Genomic DNA, 12,337 nt, shown 5'->3' with positions numbered 1-12,337 from the left:
GGTGGGTAGAATTAGGACACTCTGAAATATGGCTTCTAACACATATTAGAAATTTTAATAACAGTCTATAAATGCACATTTCAAGTTGATTTCCATCTGAGGAGTGGGCATGGGTCACTCCAGGACCAGACAATATATCTTTGGGTTGGGTATGCAGAGATGTACTCCTTCCCAAATAGCATCTCTCCCCACCCCCACTACTGGAACACAGAGCAAGGAAAAATCACATACTTTCAAGTTGGAGCAACACAAAAGCACAGAACTGTACAAATCTACCATCTATCTCCCTCTCCTGACCTTTATTTTAACTCCAGCACCACCATGAGATACAGCCACCAGGCACTTCTTCTACATAAGAGGCGCTTAAGGAGCTGTTTCCAACCGGCAGCATCAGAATCACCTGGGAATTTGTTGGAAATGCAAACCCACTGAACCAGAAACCTCAAGCATAGGCTCCTTAAATCTGTGGGGTTGTAAGCTTTTCAAGTTATTTATTTCACTTTATTTATTTATTTATTTATTATTTTAGAGAGATGAAAGAGAGAGAGGCAAAGAAAGAAAGCACCCATCAACTAGTTCATTCCCCAAATGCCCTCAACAACCAGGGCTAACCCAGGAAAAAGCCAGGAGCCAGGAATTCAATCCAGATCTCCCACATGGAACCTAACTACTTGAGCCATCACCTCTGCCTCCTAGAGTGTGTATTAGCAGGAAGTTGAAATCTAAAACAGAGCCAGACCTTGAACCCAGGCTCTCCAGTATGGGATGTGGACATCTCAACCCAGGGCTTACCTGCTGTGCCAAACACCCACCCCAAAGTCTGTGTTTTAACAAATTCCCTGGACGATTCTGGAGAAGTGCTGTTCTGAATGAAGACAAGAAAGGAGCCCCCGGCCATGTGGACTGTTGGCTAACATTCCACAGGACAAATGAGGGTGCATCCAAGCCTGGCTCAGACTTGGACTCTGGAACCAACACTTTCATCCTGTGCTCTCAGCTTCCTCAAGTGCCAAGCAATGTGTCACCTTGGTCCAGACTACCCCCGTGGCTGTGGTCGGGTCTGTCTGCCTCCAGAACCTGGATATTCTCCCTGGGAACTGGAGCAAAGCTAGTAAGTAATCCACGGTAGAGTTCAGTAGAGCAGTCCCCAGGGACCCCATATCTCCTTACTTTGTTTTTAATCTGTAGTATCGGTGGTTCACTTCCCGGTCCTGCAAGAATGGTTGGCAAGCCTCAGTGGTTAGGTGGGAGAAACACAGCCCTGGAACATGGAGATCTCGTTGTGCACAAAGGAAACAGTGTGGTCCTGTGAACAGCCTGGGAACTGAGATAGCAGCAGCACCGCCAACACAGCCCCAGGAAAGAGGGCGAGAAGCAATTTATTTCAGGGTTGTTCTCTTCTGATAGATGTAAAAAGCTACAGAAGAGTCTAAAGAGTACTGTAACTAAAACCCATATTCCCACCACCTAGAGTTCACTGCCAACTGCTGGGTCAAATGCAAAAGCAGCGTTTCAGAGCAGTGACGAGGCTAAGGCAGCATCTGGCACTGGGCTGGGGAGAGGGGAGAACAGAAAGGAGAGCAGTCAGAATAGGGAGAAACCAGCCAAGTATTTCTGAAATATTTTTTCACAAAGAATGTTCTTGGTCTTTTATCAGAAAGCATTTGGAATATGAGGCTTCCACATAGCTACTATTAATAGGCTGTAAATTTGCCTTGCTGGAGGCTGGAGAGTTGGAATTAACAAATAATGAAGAACCGAAAAGTAGCTGGAGAGGGAGCCTGCTCTTTTCCTTGGGAATAAACACAACATGCTATGGCCACCCCACCACCACCTCCAAAGCGAACAGAACAGAAACAGGCTGGTCCAAGAGAAAGCAGGCCTTACATCATGCATGGGTAGGGCTTTCCCATCACCATTGATGAAGCTGGAGCCAAACGCTGGAAGACCTAGAAGAGGAAACCATCAGCAAAGGCGTTCCCTCCCTGGCTGAGCTCGGACTAGTGCTGGTGTTACCCATCAAAGCGTAGACACAGTAAGACCATCGGATGAAAAGAGATTCAGAAGCAACTAGTGCTCCTTCCCTGAGTGGGAGAAGGATGGAGGTGTAAAGCTGCAGGGCTGGTCCCCAAAGAGGACAAAACCATGTGGTGCTGAGATGGGCAAGGAGCAAGTGGACTGCTCGTATCAACCAGTTAGGCAGGGGCTATGGGCTACCCTGTGGTGACACCAGAACTCAAATGACATCAGCTGAGGCATTAAGGATGCATCTTCTGTTCTTTGATAAGCTCACTCCACCATTAAAGGAAAACAGCACATTAAAATGTCCCTCTCCATCTTAACGTCACGCAAGAGCCTCATCTTTGCTGAGACAAATTTATTTCCCCTACAGGTAGGACAGTGAAGTAGGGGGTGCTCAGGGGTTTTATTTGCTGTATAAGACAAGAGGACAAGGAGATGGGAAACCTAGACCAGACACTTGCTGGGAACCCCCCTTTGTGTACACAATGGTAAACCTAATATATTCATTGGAGAATTCAATACAGTTCAGCTGGGTGGCCTCAGCAAGCTTTCTGCACCCTTCTCCCCCTGGTGTGTGTCTGATCTCCATCAACCAGTACTTTCTGAGGATAAAGGGCCCTGACCTCCCAGTAGCTGGGCTTCTTCCCGGATCCTTTAAAACCTCAATCGATAGACCAGCAGCTTGTTTGCTGGAGGAAATGGTCAAGAACACCTGCAGAAGCATTCAAGTCCATTAAAAACCAATAACAAGAAATGGATTTTTCACCTGGCTTCCTATGTAAAACAAAAATAAAAAATTTATCAAGGGAAAAAGGGAAGTGTGGAATATGGGTGTGTGGCTCTATGTCCTTGCTCTCATCTCAACTAGAAATTCATTCTTTCTGCCAAGAAATGTTTTTGCCACCTACTATGTGCAAAGCTTTGTGCTAGATTCTGTTAACAAACATGATTGAGGCACAGTCCTGGCCCTCCAAGAGCTCACAATTTGGAGAAGAAATCACACACAAAAAAAATGAAAACAATTGTAATATAAATTCTATAAAAAAGCTCATTCATCTAGTCAACAAAGATTTATTGTGCACAGTGTGCCAGCCTCAAGTATGAACAAATAATTTTGAGAGCACAGAAACCAAATGTTAACTACCATTCCCCTTTCAAACAGGAAAGATGTGTTAGGAGAGCTCCTGTGTACCTTCTTTGGGGATAGGATCCACACCTTTCTATACACACATCATACCTGATGTGTACTTGGGAAGCTTTCAGTAAATACTACTTGCTAAAGAATGGATTTTCTGCCCTATTATTCATTAGCCAACTTCAAGCTCATCTTTGAATTTATTCGCCAATCCTATAAACACTTACAGAACATCTAGAGTATGCTGGGAGCAGGGGCCACAAACACAAGCAGCTCTCTAGGGGATCACAGCCCACTGTGGGAAACCACGGTGAGGCTGAACAGTGTCCAAGGACACCTGGGGAGAAAAGCAAGCCGAGTGGGTGTCAGAGGACAGCGTCTCAGGCAGGGAAGCAGGCATCAGAAACATATGGAGGGGACATGCCGCAGGGGCACCTGAGGACCTCCCAGCCATTCGTGGTCCTGAGCTTTGCCCTTCTAAGCAACTGGTCTTGTCAGAGCTCTTTGGAATCTGGCAAGTTTCCCTGAGCTGACCAGATTTTTGAGAGGATGAGCTATCAACTAGGATGCCAGTTCCCTCCACCACTGCTCTGTTTAGTGGGTCAGATGTTTCTGTGGGCATTGGAATGTAGATGCACACAGAGTGATGATGAGTGAGCATGAAATGGCAGTGAGCTGCAGAACTAACGATCGGGTCATAGACTCACTGATGGCTGGTTCTATCTGCCTATTGCCACCTTCTCTCTCCCTCCATCCACAGCCAAACTTCGAGTCTGCTGTCCTTTTCCTACTTCCTCAGCCCACATACTCCACCCCCACTGCAAGTGGGAGTCTAGCCCAGCTTCTCCCATCAAGCTCCCTTCACCTGCATCCTAAACACTCTCTGTGGCTAAGTGCAGGATTCCTTTCGGTCCCCCCTTCCTGACCTCTCAGTAACTTCTGACCCTGAGACTAGCTTCCACCCTCTCCTGCTTTCTTTCTGTACTTTGTCCTTTCACTCTGCCCCTTCTGCAACTGATCGCTTCCTCTCCATTCTCTCTATGGGACACTGGGCTTCAGCTGTCATCTACATTGCCTAAGAATTTCCAAATCACTATGTGTGGCTCAAATGGCTCTTTTCAAACGGTAGTAAAATATACAAAAGAATAAATTTAACCATCATAACCTTTTTCTGTGTTTTAGTTACAACCACTTCTAAGCGTATAGTTTGGTGAATTAAGCTGGTCATGAGGTTGGGCCACCAGAACCTCCATTCTTCTCTAGGACTCTTTTCATTTTTTTTTTTTTTAAGATTTATTTTATTTACTTGAAAGATAGTTACAGAGAGAGGTAGAGATAGAGAGAAAGGTCTTCCATCCGCTGGTTCACTCCCCAGATAGCCGCAACAGTCAGAGTGCGCCAATCCATAGCCAGGAGCCAGGAGCTTCCTCCGGGTCTCCCACACAGGTGCAGGGGCCCAAGAACTTAGGCCATCTTCTACTACTTTCCCAGGCCATAGCAGAGAGCTGGATCAGAAGAGGAGCAGCCGGGACTAGAACTGGCACCCATATGGGATGCTGGTGCTTCAGGCCAGGGCATTAACCTGCTGTGCCACAGCGCCAACCCCTAGAACTCTTCATCTTACAAAACAGAACTCTACACCCATTAACCAAGTAATTCCTGCTTTCTCCTTCCCCAGCCCCTGGAAACTACAATTATGTGATGAGTTTCACTACTCCAGGAACTTCATATAAATTGAATCATACAGTAATTGTGTTTTGGGGACTGGCTCATTTTACTTAGGATAACATTCTCAAGGTTCATTTATGTTGCAGGATGGTTCATAATTTCCTTCCTTCTCATGGATGAATAATACTCTATTGTGTATCTATACCACATTTTGTTTATCCATTCATCCGTTGATGGATACTTGGATTACGTCTACCTTTTGGCTCCTGTGAATAATGCTGCTATGGATACGGGTGCACAAATATCTGCTTGATACTCTGCTTTCAATTCTTTTGGGTGTATACCCATAAGTGAATAGCTGGACCAAATGGTAATTCCATTTTTAATTTTTTGAGGAAGTGCCACACTATTTTCTACAATGGCTGGACCATTTTTCCTTCCCGCCAACAGTGCACAAGGGTTCCAATTTCTCCATATCCTTGCCAATGCTTATTTTCTGTGTTTTCTTTTTTACAGTAGCCAGCCCTAAGGGTATGAGATTTAAATGGCCTTTTGTGAACTCTAGACTTGCAAAGCCAACTACTTACTAGAGATTTCAAGGAACCTTGAATTTAATTTGTCCAAAACGAATCTTTTCCCAAATCTGATCCCCTTGTTGTTCTCGGTCTTGGTGAACAATACCACTACTCTTCCACGTGCCAGAACTGGAGACCTGAATGAGTTTCTGATCAGTAATAGCAACTCTAGCTCTTTGGTACCCCCTGAATCTTCCCACTTCTCCCCCATCTAGTCCCACCATTGTCATCTGAGATCAGGTCAGTCATCTCACATGTGAACTCCCATGAGAGTCCCTGCCTCTTGCCTTGCTCCCTGAGTTTTACTCTTCCCATTGCAGCCAGAGTTCCCTTTATTTTTTTTTTAAGTTCATTTTTTATTTGAATGGCAGAGTTACAAAGAGAGAAAGAGATAGCTTCTATTTGCTGGTTCCAGGGCTGGGCCAGGCCAAAGTAAAGAGCTTCTTCTGTGTCTCCATACATAGGGGCCCAAGCACTTGGGCCATCCTCTGCTGCCTTCCCAAGCTATTAGCTGGGAGCAGGATAAGAAGTGGAGAAACGCGGAATGGACTCGGTGCCCACATGGGATGTCAGCATTACAGGCAGCCTCTCAACCCACTATATCACAGCGTGGGCCCCCAGAGTTATCTTTAAAATAGCGACCAGGGCCGGCATTGTGGGCTCACTTGGTGAATCCTCCTTCTGTGGCCCCAGCATCCCATATGGGCGCCGGGTTCTAGTGCCAGTTGCTCCTCTTCCAGTTCGGCTCTCTGCTGTGGCCCGGGAAGGCAGAGGAGGATGGTCCAAGTGCTTGGGCCCCTGCACCCACATGGGAGACCAGCAAGAGACACCTGTCTCCTGGCTTCAGATTGGCACAGCGCCAGCAGTGGCGGTCATTTGGGGAGTGGACCAAAGGAGGGAAGACCTTTCTCTCTCTCACTGTCTGTAACTCTACCTCTCAAATAAAAATAAAATAAATAAATAAATAAAAGATGGAGACCTGTGGTGGCTGTGTAGTGCAGGGATTGAGAAGCCTGATTCAAGTCCTAGCTCCTCTGCTTCCTATCTGGCTTCCTACTATTACAAACCCTGGGAGGCCATAGTGACAGCTCAAATATTTGGGTTCCTGGCACCCACATGGGAAATCTGGTCAAGTGCAGAATTCATGGCTTCAGCATGGCATAGCCCTGGCTATTAGCACCATATAGGGGAGTGAATCAGCAGATGGAAGGTCTCTCTTTGTCTGCTTTCCAAATAAAAAGAAAACAAATAAATAAAATTTTAAAATGCAGATTTGTTCCGTCCTCCTTCATTTAATATCCATTGGGGGCTCCGCAGTGTGTTCAGGACAAAGCCCAAATCCTCAGAATGACTAATTTTCGCCTGATCTTTTAGAACACATTCCCAGCTTATGGTTCAAGTCTTACCTCTTCCTGCTTTCTCTTGTAAGCTCATATGGAACAGAACAACTTGCAGTTGCCCACACGTGTTCTGATTCCACTCACCAGGAATTCTCAATCTGGAACAGCCTCCCCCTCCCTCCACGCTCTCTGGCCTGACTCAGCTGAAGTGTCGCTTCCTCTGGCTCCCTTCCCCGGGGTTCCCACAGCACCCTATGCACACCTCCATCATCGCACTCACCACACTGTCCTCCTCCCTAGGCTGGGAGCACTTTTCGGCCCTGGACTGTGACTTTTATCCTCACATCCTCAGCGTGGAGCACACAGCATAGCACGTTCCGAGTGTTGGTGATCAGAGAAGGCTTCCTGGAAGAAATGACCAACTTGAGTCCTAATACACGGCTAGGAATTGCCCAGAGGAAAACAGGTCAGTCAGCTACCCGGAGGCAAGGGGGTCACATCGGACGGTTTCCATCATGGCTAAGGCAGTATTTGCTGCTTACTGGAACATTTTTTCTAGGGAAAGCCTTACTTTGCTTGGCCTAACGCTTCTGCCAAAACTATCTGCGGGCTTCGCAGCCAAAGTTTGCGATGGCCCCTCTCACCGAAGCAGCTGGAACGGGGCGGAACCAGCCAGGTGGCCAGTCCTTGCAGGGCTGGCACGGGGTTCCCCAGAAGGCGCCTCTGCTCTGAATCAGCTGACTCAACATAGAGCACGGGTTCTGCATCAGCCGGTGTACTCTCAGGGCCCGGAATCCAGGCGTGGAAGTGGGGACAGCATGACTCCCTCTCACCCGCTGGCACCCAGTCAGCACAAAGTTCCCTGTTCCTGCCGCTGGAGGCCCCGCTGAGCTGGAGGGCTTCGTCCAGAGGGTGGGACGCTTCCACCAGGGGAGGCCGCGATGGCATCGAACTGGAAGTGACGCTGGCACGCAGCCGCTTCAGGCCCTCGTGCCTCTGAGTGGGCCAGGAAGGCCCTGAGGACATCGGCTGCGGCCTCCAAGCCACATCCCTCAGGGCACACTGTAGCGGCGTGCCTCAGAGGAGGACGGAAGGGAGCACAGCCGCCTGACGTGTCCGGCCTTCGGCGCGCCCTGACGCCCAGCTGGCTCGAGCGAGACGGAGGCGCAGCCCGCGGCCCTGCTGGCGGTGTCCTAGCGCTGTGCGAGCCGAGCCGGAGCGCGGGCAACACCGCCTGGCCCCCAGTACCGAGGCCGCTGCCACAGAACCGCCGCGTCGGTTCAGGCCTCGGCCCCGGGAGAATGCCGGCCTCTGAGACTGTTCACGAAGGCCGGGCAAAGCGCTCTTTTCCGGAGATTTGGAATGTGGGAAAACTTCCCAGAGGGAGCCCCGGTGGCCCGCGGCGGAAGCCGACCCGGGCCTAGGCGAGGGAAGCGCGGGTTTTCAGGTGCCGCCCCCTCGCGGGCGCGCGGGAAACTGCGGCTAGGAGCCGTCGCTCTCCACAGTGCCTGGAGACCTGTTGGAGGCTTAGGGCAACCTCGCGATCCTAGAGGCAACTGTCCAGGCTGAAGGTGACAGTGACGGCGTTTGTTATAAATGTGAATCCTCCATCTCCAGTCCAAAATACTCTTAGCTGCATCCTCTTCCTTGATCCTCGTCCAAACTACCTCCGTTCTCCCTGAAAACCCGCTTTCCTTTCCTGAGTGCTGTCAGTGTGCTCAGACCCATGGAGTATATTTCATTATTGCCCTTAGCATGAAGAAGACCAAACTCCATCGCGGGGCTGCACGCGGTGGCAGCCTCTTCTGCCAGGCAGGCTCTTGCCGCTCACAGGGGTGCAGCAGCCCCCCAGGAGCCTCCCCAGACCTGCAGATAACAGATCTGCCTCCACCTTCTCAAACTTTTCCCCTCAGGCAAGCACTACAGTTTATGGCACGTGTGCACTCAGTTCCTTGGTGTCCCCTTCTCCTGAGGCTGTGAACACAGTATCACAGATGCCTAGCGTGGTATCTGGCATGTAATACTTTGGAAGAAATCAAAATGGATCTGTGGACTTCTTTTTTATTTTAATTTTTTAAAAACCATTTTATTTGAAAGGCAGAGACAGGTATCTTCCATCCTTTGGTTCACTCTCCAGACGTCCACAAAGCCAGGGTTGGACCAGCCTGAAGCCCAGAGGTCCATCAGGTTTTCCCTTGTGGATGACAAGGACCCAACTGCCTCCAGCAGGCATCACCTGCTGCCTCCCAGGTGCTCATTACAGGAAGTTGGATCTGAAGCGGACTAGCCAGGACCAGAACCAGGCACTCCAGTACGGGATGTGGCCATTGCAAGTGGCATCTTAACCACTATGTCTAATGCCTGCCCCCCTTTGGCTTCTTGCCTGCAGCAGGGCACGATCTGGGTCACTCAGTACAGAAGTGAACGCCGCACTGTAGCAGAAGAGCGGGCCCAGGATTTCCCCGCTGCTCGACGGGATGCTTCATCCACGGTGGCATCTCCCTCTGAACCTTCCTGGACTGTCATTGGCCATCCCACATGTTCTCTTCCATGCCGGGTGCCCAGGGTGGGTCTCTGGGAGGGTTGGAGGCTAATGGCTCAGCAGAGAGAGTAGGGGAGAGAGCAGGGAAAGGCAGTATAGAGAGATGCACTCTGAAAGCAGCCAGAATGATGACCTTTAAAATCCTGATGCCCATATAGGCGCTGCTCCATTTCCAATCCAGCTCTCTGCTGTGGCCTGGGAAAGCAGTAGAAGATGGTTCAAGCCCTTGGGCCCTTGCACCTGCATGAGAGACCCAGAAGAAGTTCCTGGCTCCTGGCTTTGGATCGACTCAGCTCCGGCTGTTGCAGCCAATTAGGCAGTGAATCAGCGCATGGAAGACCTCTCCCCGCCCCCCATAACTCTGACTTTCAAATAAATAAATATTTAAAAAAAAATCCTGCCGGCGCCGTGGCTCAATAGGCTAATCCTCCACCTTGCGGAGCCGGCACACCGGGTTCTAGTCCCGGTTGGGGTGCCGGATTCTGTCCCGGTTGCCCCTCTTCCAGGCCAGCTCTCTGCTATGGCCAGGGAGTGCAGTGGAGGATGGCCCAGGTGCTTGGGCCCTGCACCCCATGGGAGACCAGGAAAAGCACCTGGCTCCTGGCTCCTGCCAGGATCAGCGCGGTGCGCCGGCTGCAGCGGCGGCCATTGGAGGGTGAACCAGCGGCAAAAGAAGACCTTTCTCTCTCTGTCTCTCTCTCACTGTCCACTCTGCCTGTCAAAAAAAAAAAAAAAAAAAAAAAAAAAAAAAAAAATCCTGACACACCCATAGGTATTTTCTCCAGGTTGCGGATGGATGATGCTATTGATATAATGGCAAGGGTCAGATGCCCATGTGAGTGCCCACCCTGGGGCTCAGACTGTGTGGCTTCTTTCACTCAGTATCTTTACTGTTCCCACCCTCCAAGAGGTTACACCTGCCCTTGGTCCCCAGAGGGCACCTGGAGGCTGTCTGGGCAGCCTGCTGTGTATTTAGGTAGTGAGCAGCTTCCAGGGCCCAGGCAGATGGCTGGGGTTGCGACATAACATTGATGGAGCAGGCTGGCTGGGCAGGTGGCCCCGTATGGTCTCTGCAGTGGCACAGGGCTTCGTAGAATGTAGAGCAACATGGTGGCTTAGAGGCTGTGGGACAGCCCCTGCTCGTTTGTCCAGCCTCCTTCTCCATCTGTGGTCTACCAGCTGGTGTGCCAACTCTTCTTGTCTCATCCCCTTGACCACACTGAGCTTTCAATGCCTCAGGGCCTTTGTGATCACTTTGCCCTGCTTTGTGTGACCCTACCCCATTCTTTGCCTCATGATTTAGGCCACAGTCTCTAGGGAGGATCTCACTGATTGCTGCATTCAACGAGTGCTGGCCTCTGCCTCCGTACCACCATTTGCATGATCTCCAGTATGCCCAGCACCCAGCCCAACACAAAGGGGATGGGAGCTTCTGTGTTTTCTTTTCTTTTTCTTTTTTTTTTAACATTTATTTATTTATTTCAAAGTCAAAGTTACAACAGAGAGAGGAGAGGCAGAGAGAGGTCTTCCATCGATGGTTCACTCCACATTTGGCCGCAACGGCCGGAGCTGTGCTGATCTGAAGCCAGGAGCCAGGAGCCTTCCTCCAGGTCTCCCATGCAGGTATAGGGGCCCAAGGACTTGGGCCATCTTCTACTGCCTTCTCAGGCCATAGCAGAGAGCTGGATTGGAATTGGAGCAGCTGGATCTCGAACTGGTGCCCATATGGGATGCCAGCACTTCAGGCCAGGGCGTTTAACCCCGCTGCGCCACAGTGCGGACCCCAAGTTTCTGTGTATTCTAGTTTTCCGTTTGCTTACAGCTGTAGTCAAGTCAACTGTCTGCACTCCTCTTTCACTCAGATGAGCTGTCCTCTGAGCTCTTTTTTTTTTTTTCCTAGAGAAAGGTCTTCCTTCCATTGGTTCACCCCCCAGATGGCTGCTACGGCTGGCGCGCTGCGCCGATCCAAAGCCAGGAGCCAGGTGCTTCTCCTGGTTTCCCATGCAGGTGCAGGGCCCAAGCACTTGGGCCATCCTCCACTGCCTTCCCGGGCCACAGCAGAGAGCTGGACTGGAACAGGAGCAACCGGGACAGAATCCGGTGCTCCAACTGGGACTAGAACCTGGGGTGCTGGTGCCACAGGCGGAGGATTAGCCTAGTGAGCCATGCGCCGGCCTCTGAGCTCTTTAGTCTCTGAAACACCAGGGGCCTCCATTGGATCCATCCCTATATACCAGAGGTCTCAAAACAAAATACAGCTGGTGTTGGAGTCTCCATCCCCTTCCTTGTTGATGGTCCATGCCTCTACCTCACAGCAGCTGGAAAGGCAAAGTACTCATATAGGCCTCTTCTGATTCATGCATAGTGCCTGTTATTATTTTAAAAATTCTTCCCTTTTTTGGTAAGATTTATTTATTTATTTGAAAGGCAGTGTTATAGTGAGAGAGGGAGATACAGAGCATCTTCCATCTGCTGGTTCTCTCCCCAAACAATTGAGGCTGAGCTAGGCTGAATCCAGGAGCCTGGAACTCCATCCAGGTCCCCCACATGGGTGCAGGGGCCCAAGCACTTAGACTATCATCCACTGCTTTCCCAAGTGCACTAGCAGGGAGCAAATCAGAAGTGGAATAGCTGGAATTTGAACTGGTGCCTATATGGAATGCTGGTGTCACAGGCAGCAGCTTAACCTGCTATCCGACAATGCCGGCACCTCTAAAATGTTTTTCTTTAGTTCTTCAATTTTTAATTCTCTCTCTTACCTGAAGTTATATGTAAGAATTCTATTTGTTCAATAGGCTAATAGGTTGTTCCTCTTCCAGTCCAGCTCTCTGCTGTGGCCCGGGAGTGCACCTGCATGGGAGACCAGGAGAAACACCTGACTCCTGGCTTCGGATCAGTGCGGTGTGCCGGCCGCAGTGCGCCGGCCGCAGTGGCCATTGGGGGGTGAACCAACAGAAAAGAAAGACCTTTCTCTCTCTCTCTCTCACTGTCCACTCTGTCAAAAAAAAAAAAAAAAAAAAAGAATTCTATTTGTATTTATTTTTATTTATTCTAA

At 49.9% G+C, this 12,337-nt stretch overlaps 1 long non-coding RNA gene across 6 annotated transcripts in view; it reads right to left on the bottom strand.

The window, feature by feature from the left end:
• The window catches only part of LOC138844994 (uncharacterized), a 43,967-nt gene extending 35,795 nt beyond the window's left edge, over positions 1-8,172 (bottom strand). Inside the window, exons 1-5 of one of the 6 annotated variants that reach the window (XR_011381552.1) lie at positions 7,385-8,151; positions 7,021-7,145; positions 1,888-1,949; positions 1,171-1,261; positions 298-1,097 (exon numbers count right to left, since the gene is read on the bottom strand). This is a non-coding gene — a long non-coding RNA (uncharacterized lncRNA). Of the gene's footprint in view, positions 1-297; positions 1,098-1,170; positions 1,325-1,887; positions 1,950-7,020; positions 7,146-7,311 lie in introns of all 6 variants that reach the window. The other 5 variants (XR_011381551.1, XR_011381549.1, XR_011381553.1 and 2 more) reach the window with 5 other exon arrangements.
• Positions 8,173-12,337: the final 4,165 nt, after the last annotated feature.

This window comes from Oryctolagus cuniculus, chromosome 13 (assembly GCF_964237555.1).
Source record: "Oryctolagus cuniculus chromosome 13, mOryCun1.1, whole genome shotgun sequence".
Lineage (NCBI taxonomy): Eukaryota > Metazoa > Chordata > Mammalia > Lagomorpha > Leporidae > Oryctolagus > Oryctolagus cuniculus.
The sequence above is the reverse complement of the archived record's forward strand: the minus strand, read 5'-3'. Positions and strand labels throughout refer to the sequence as shown.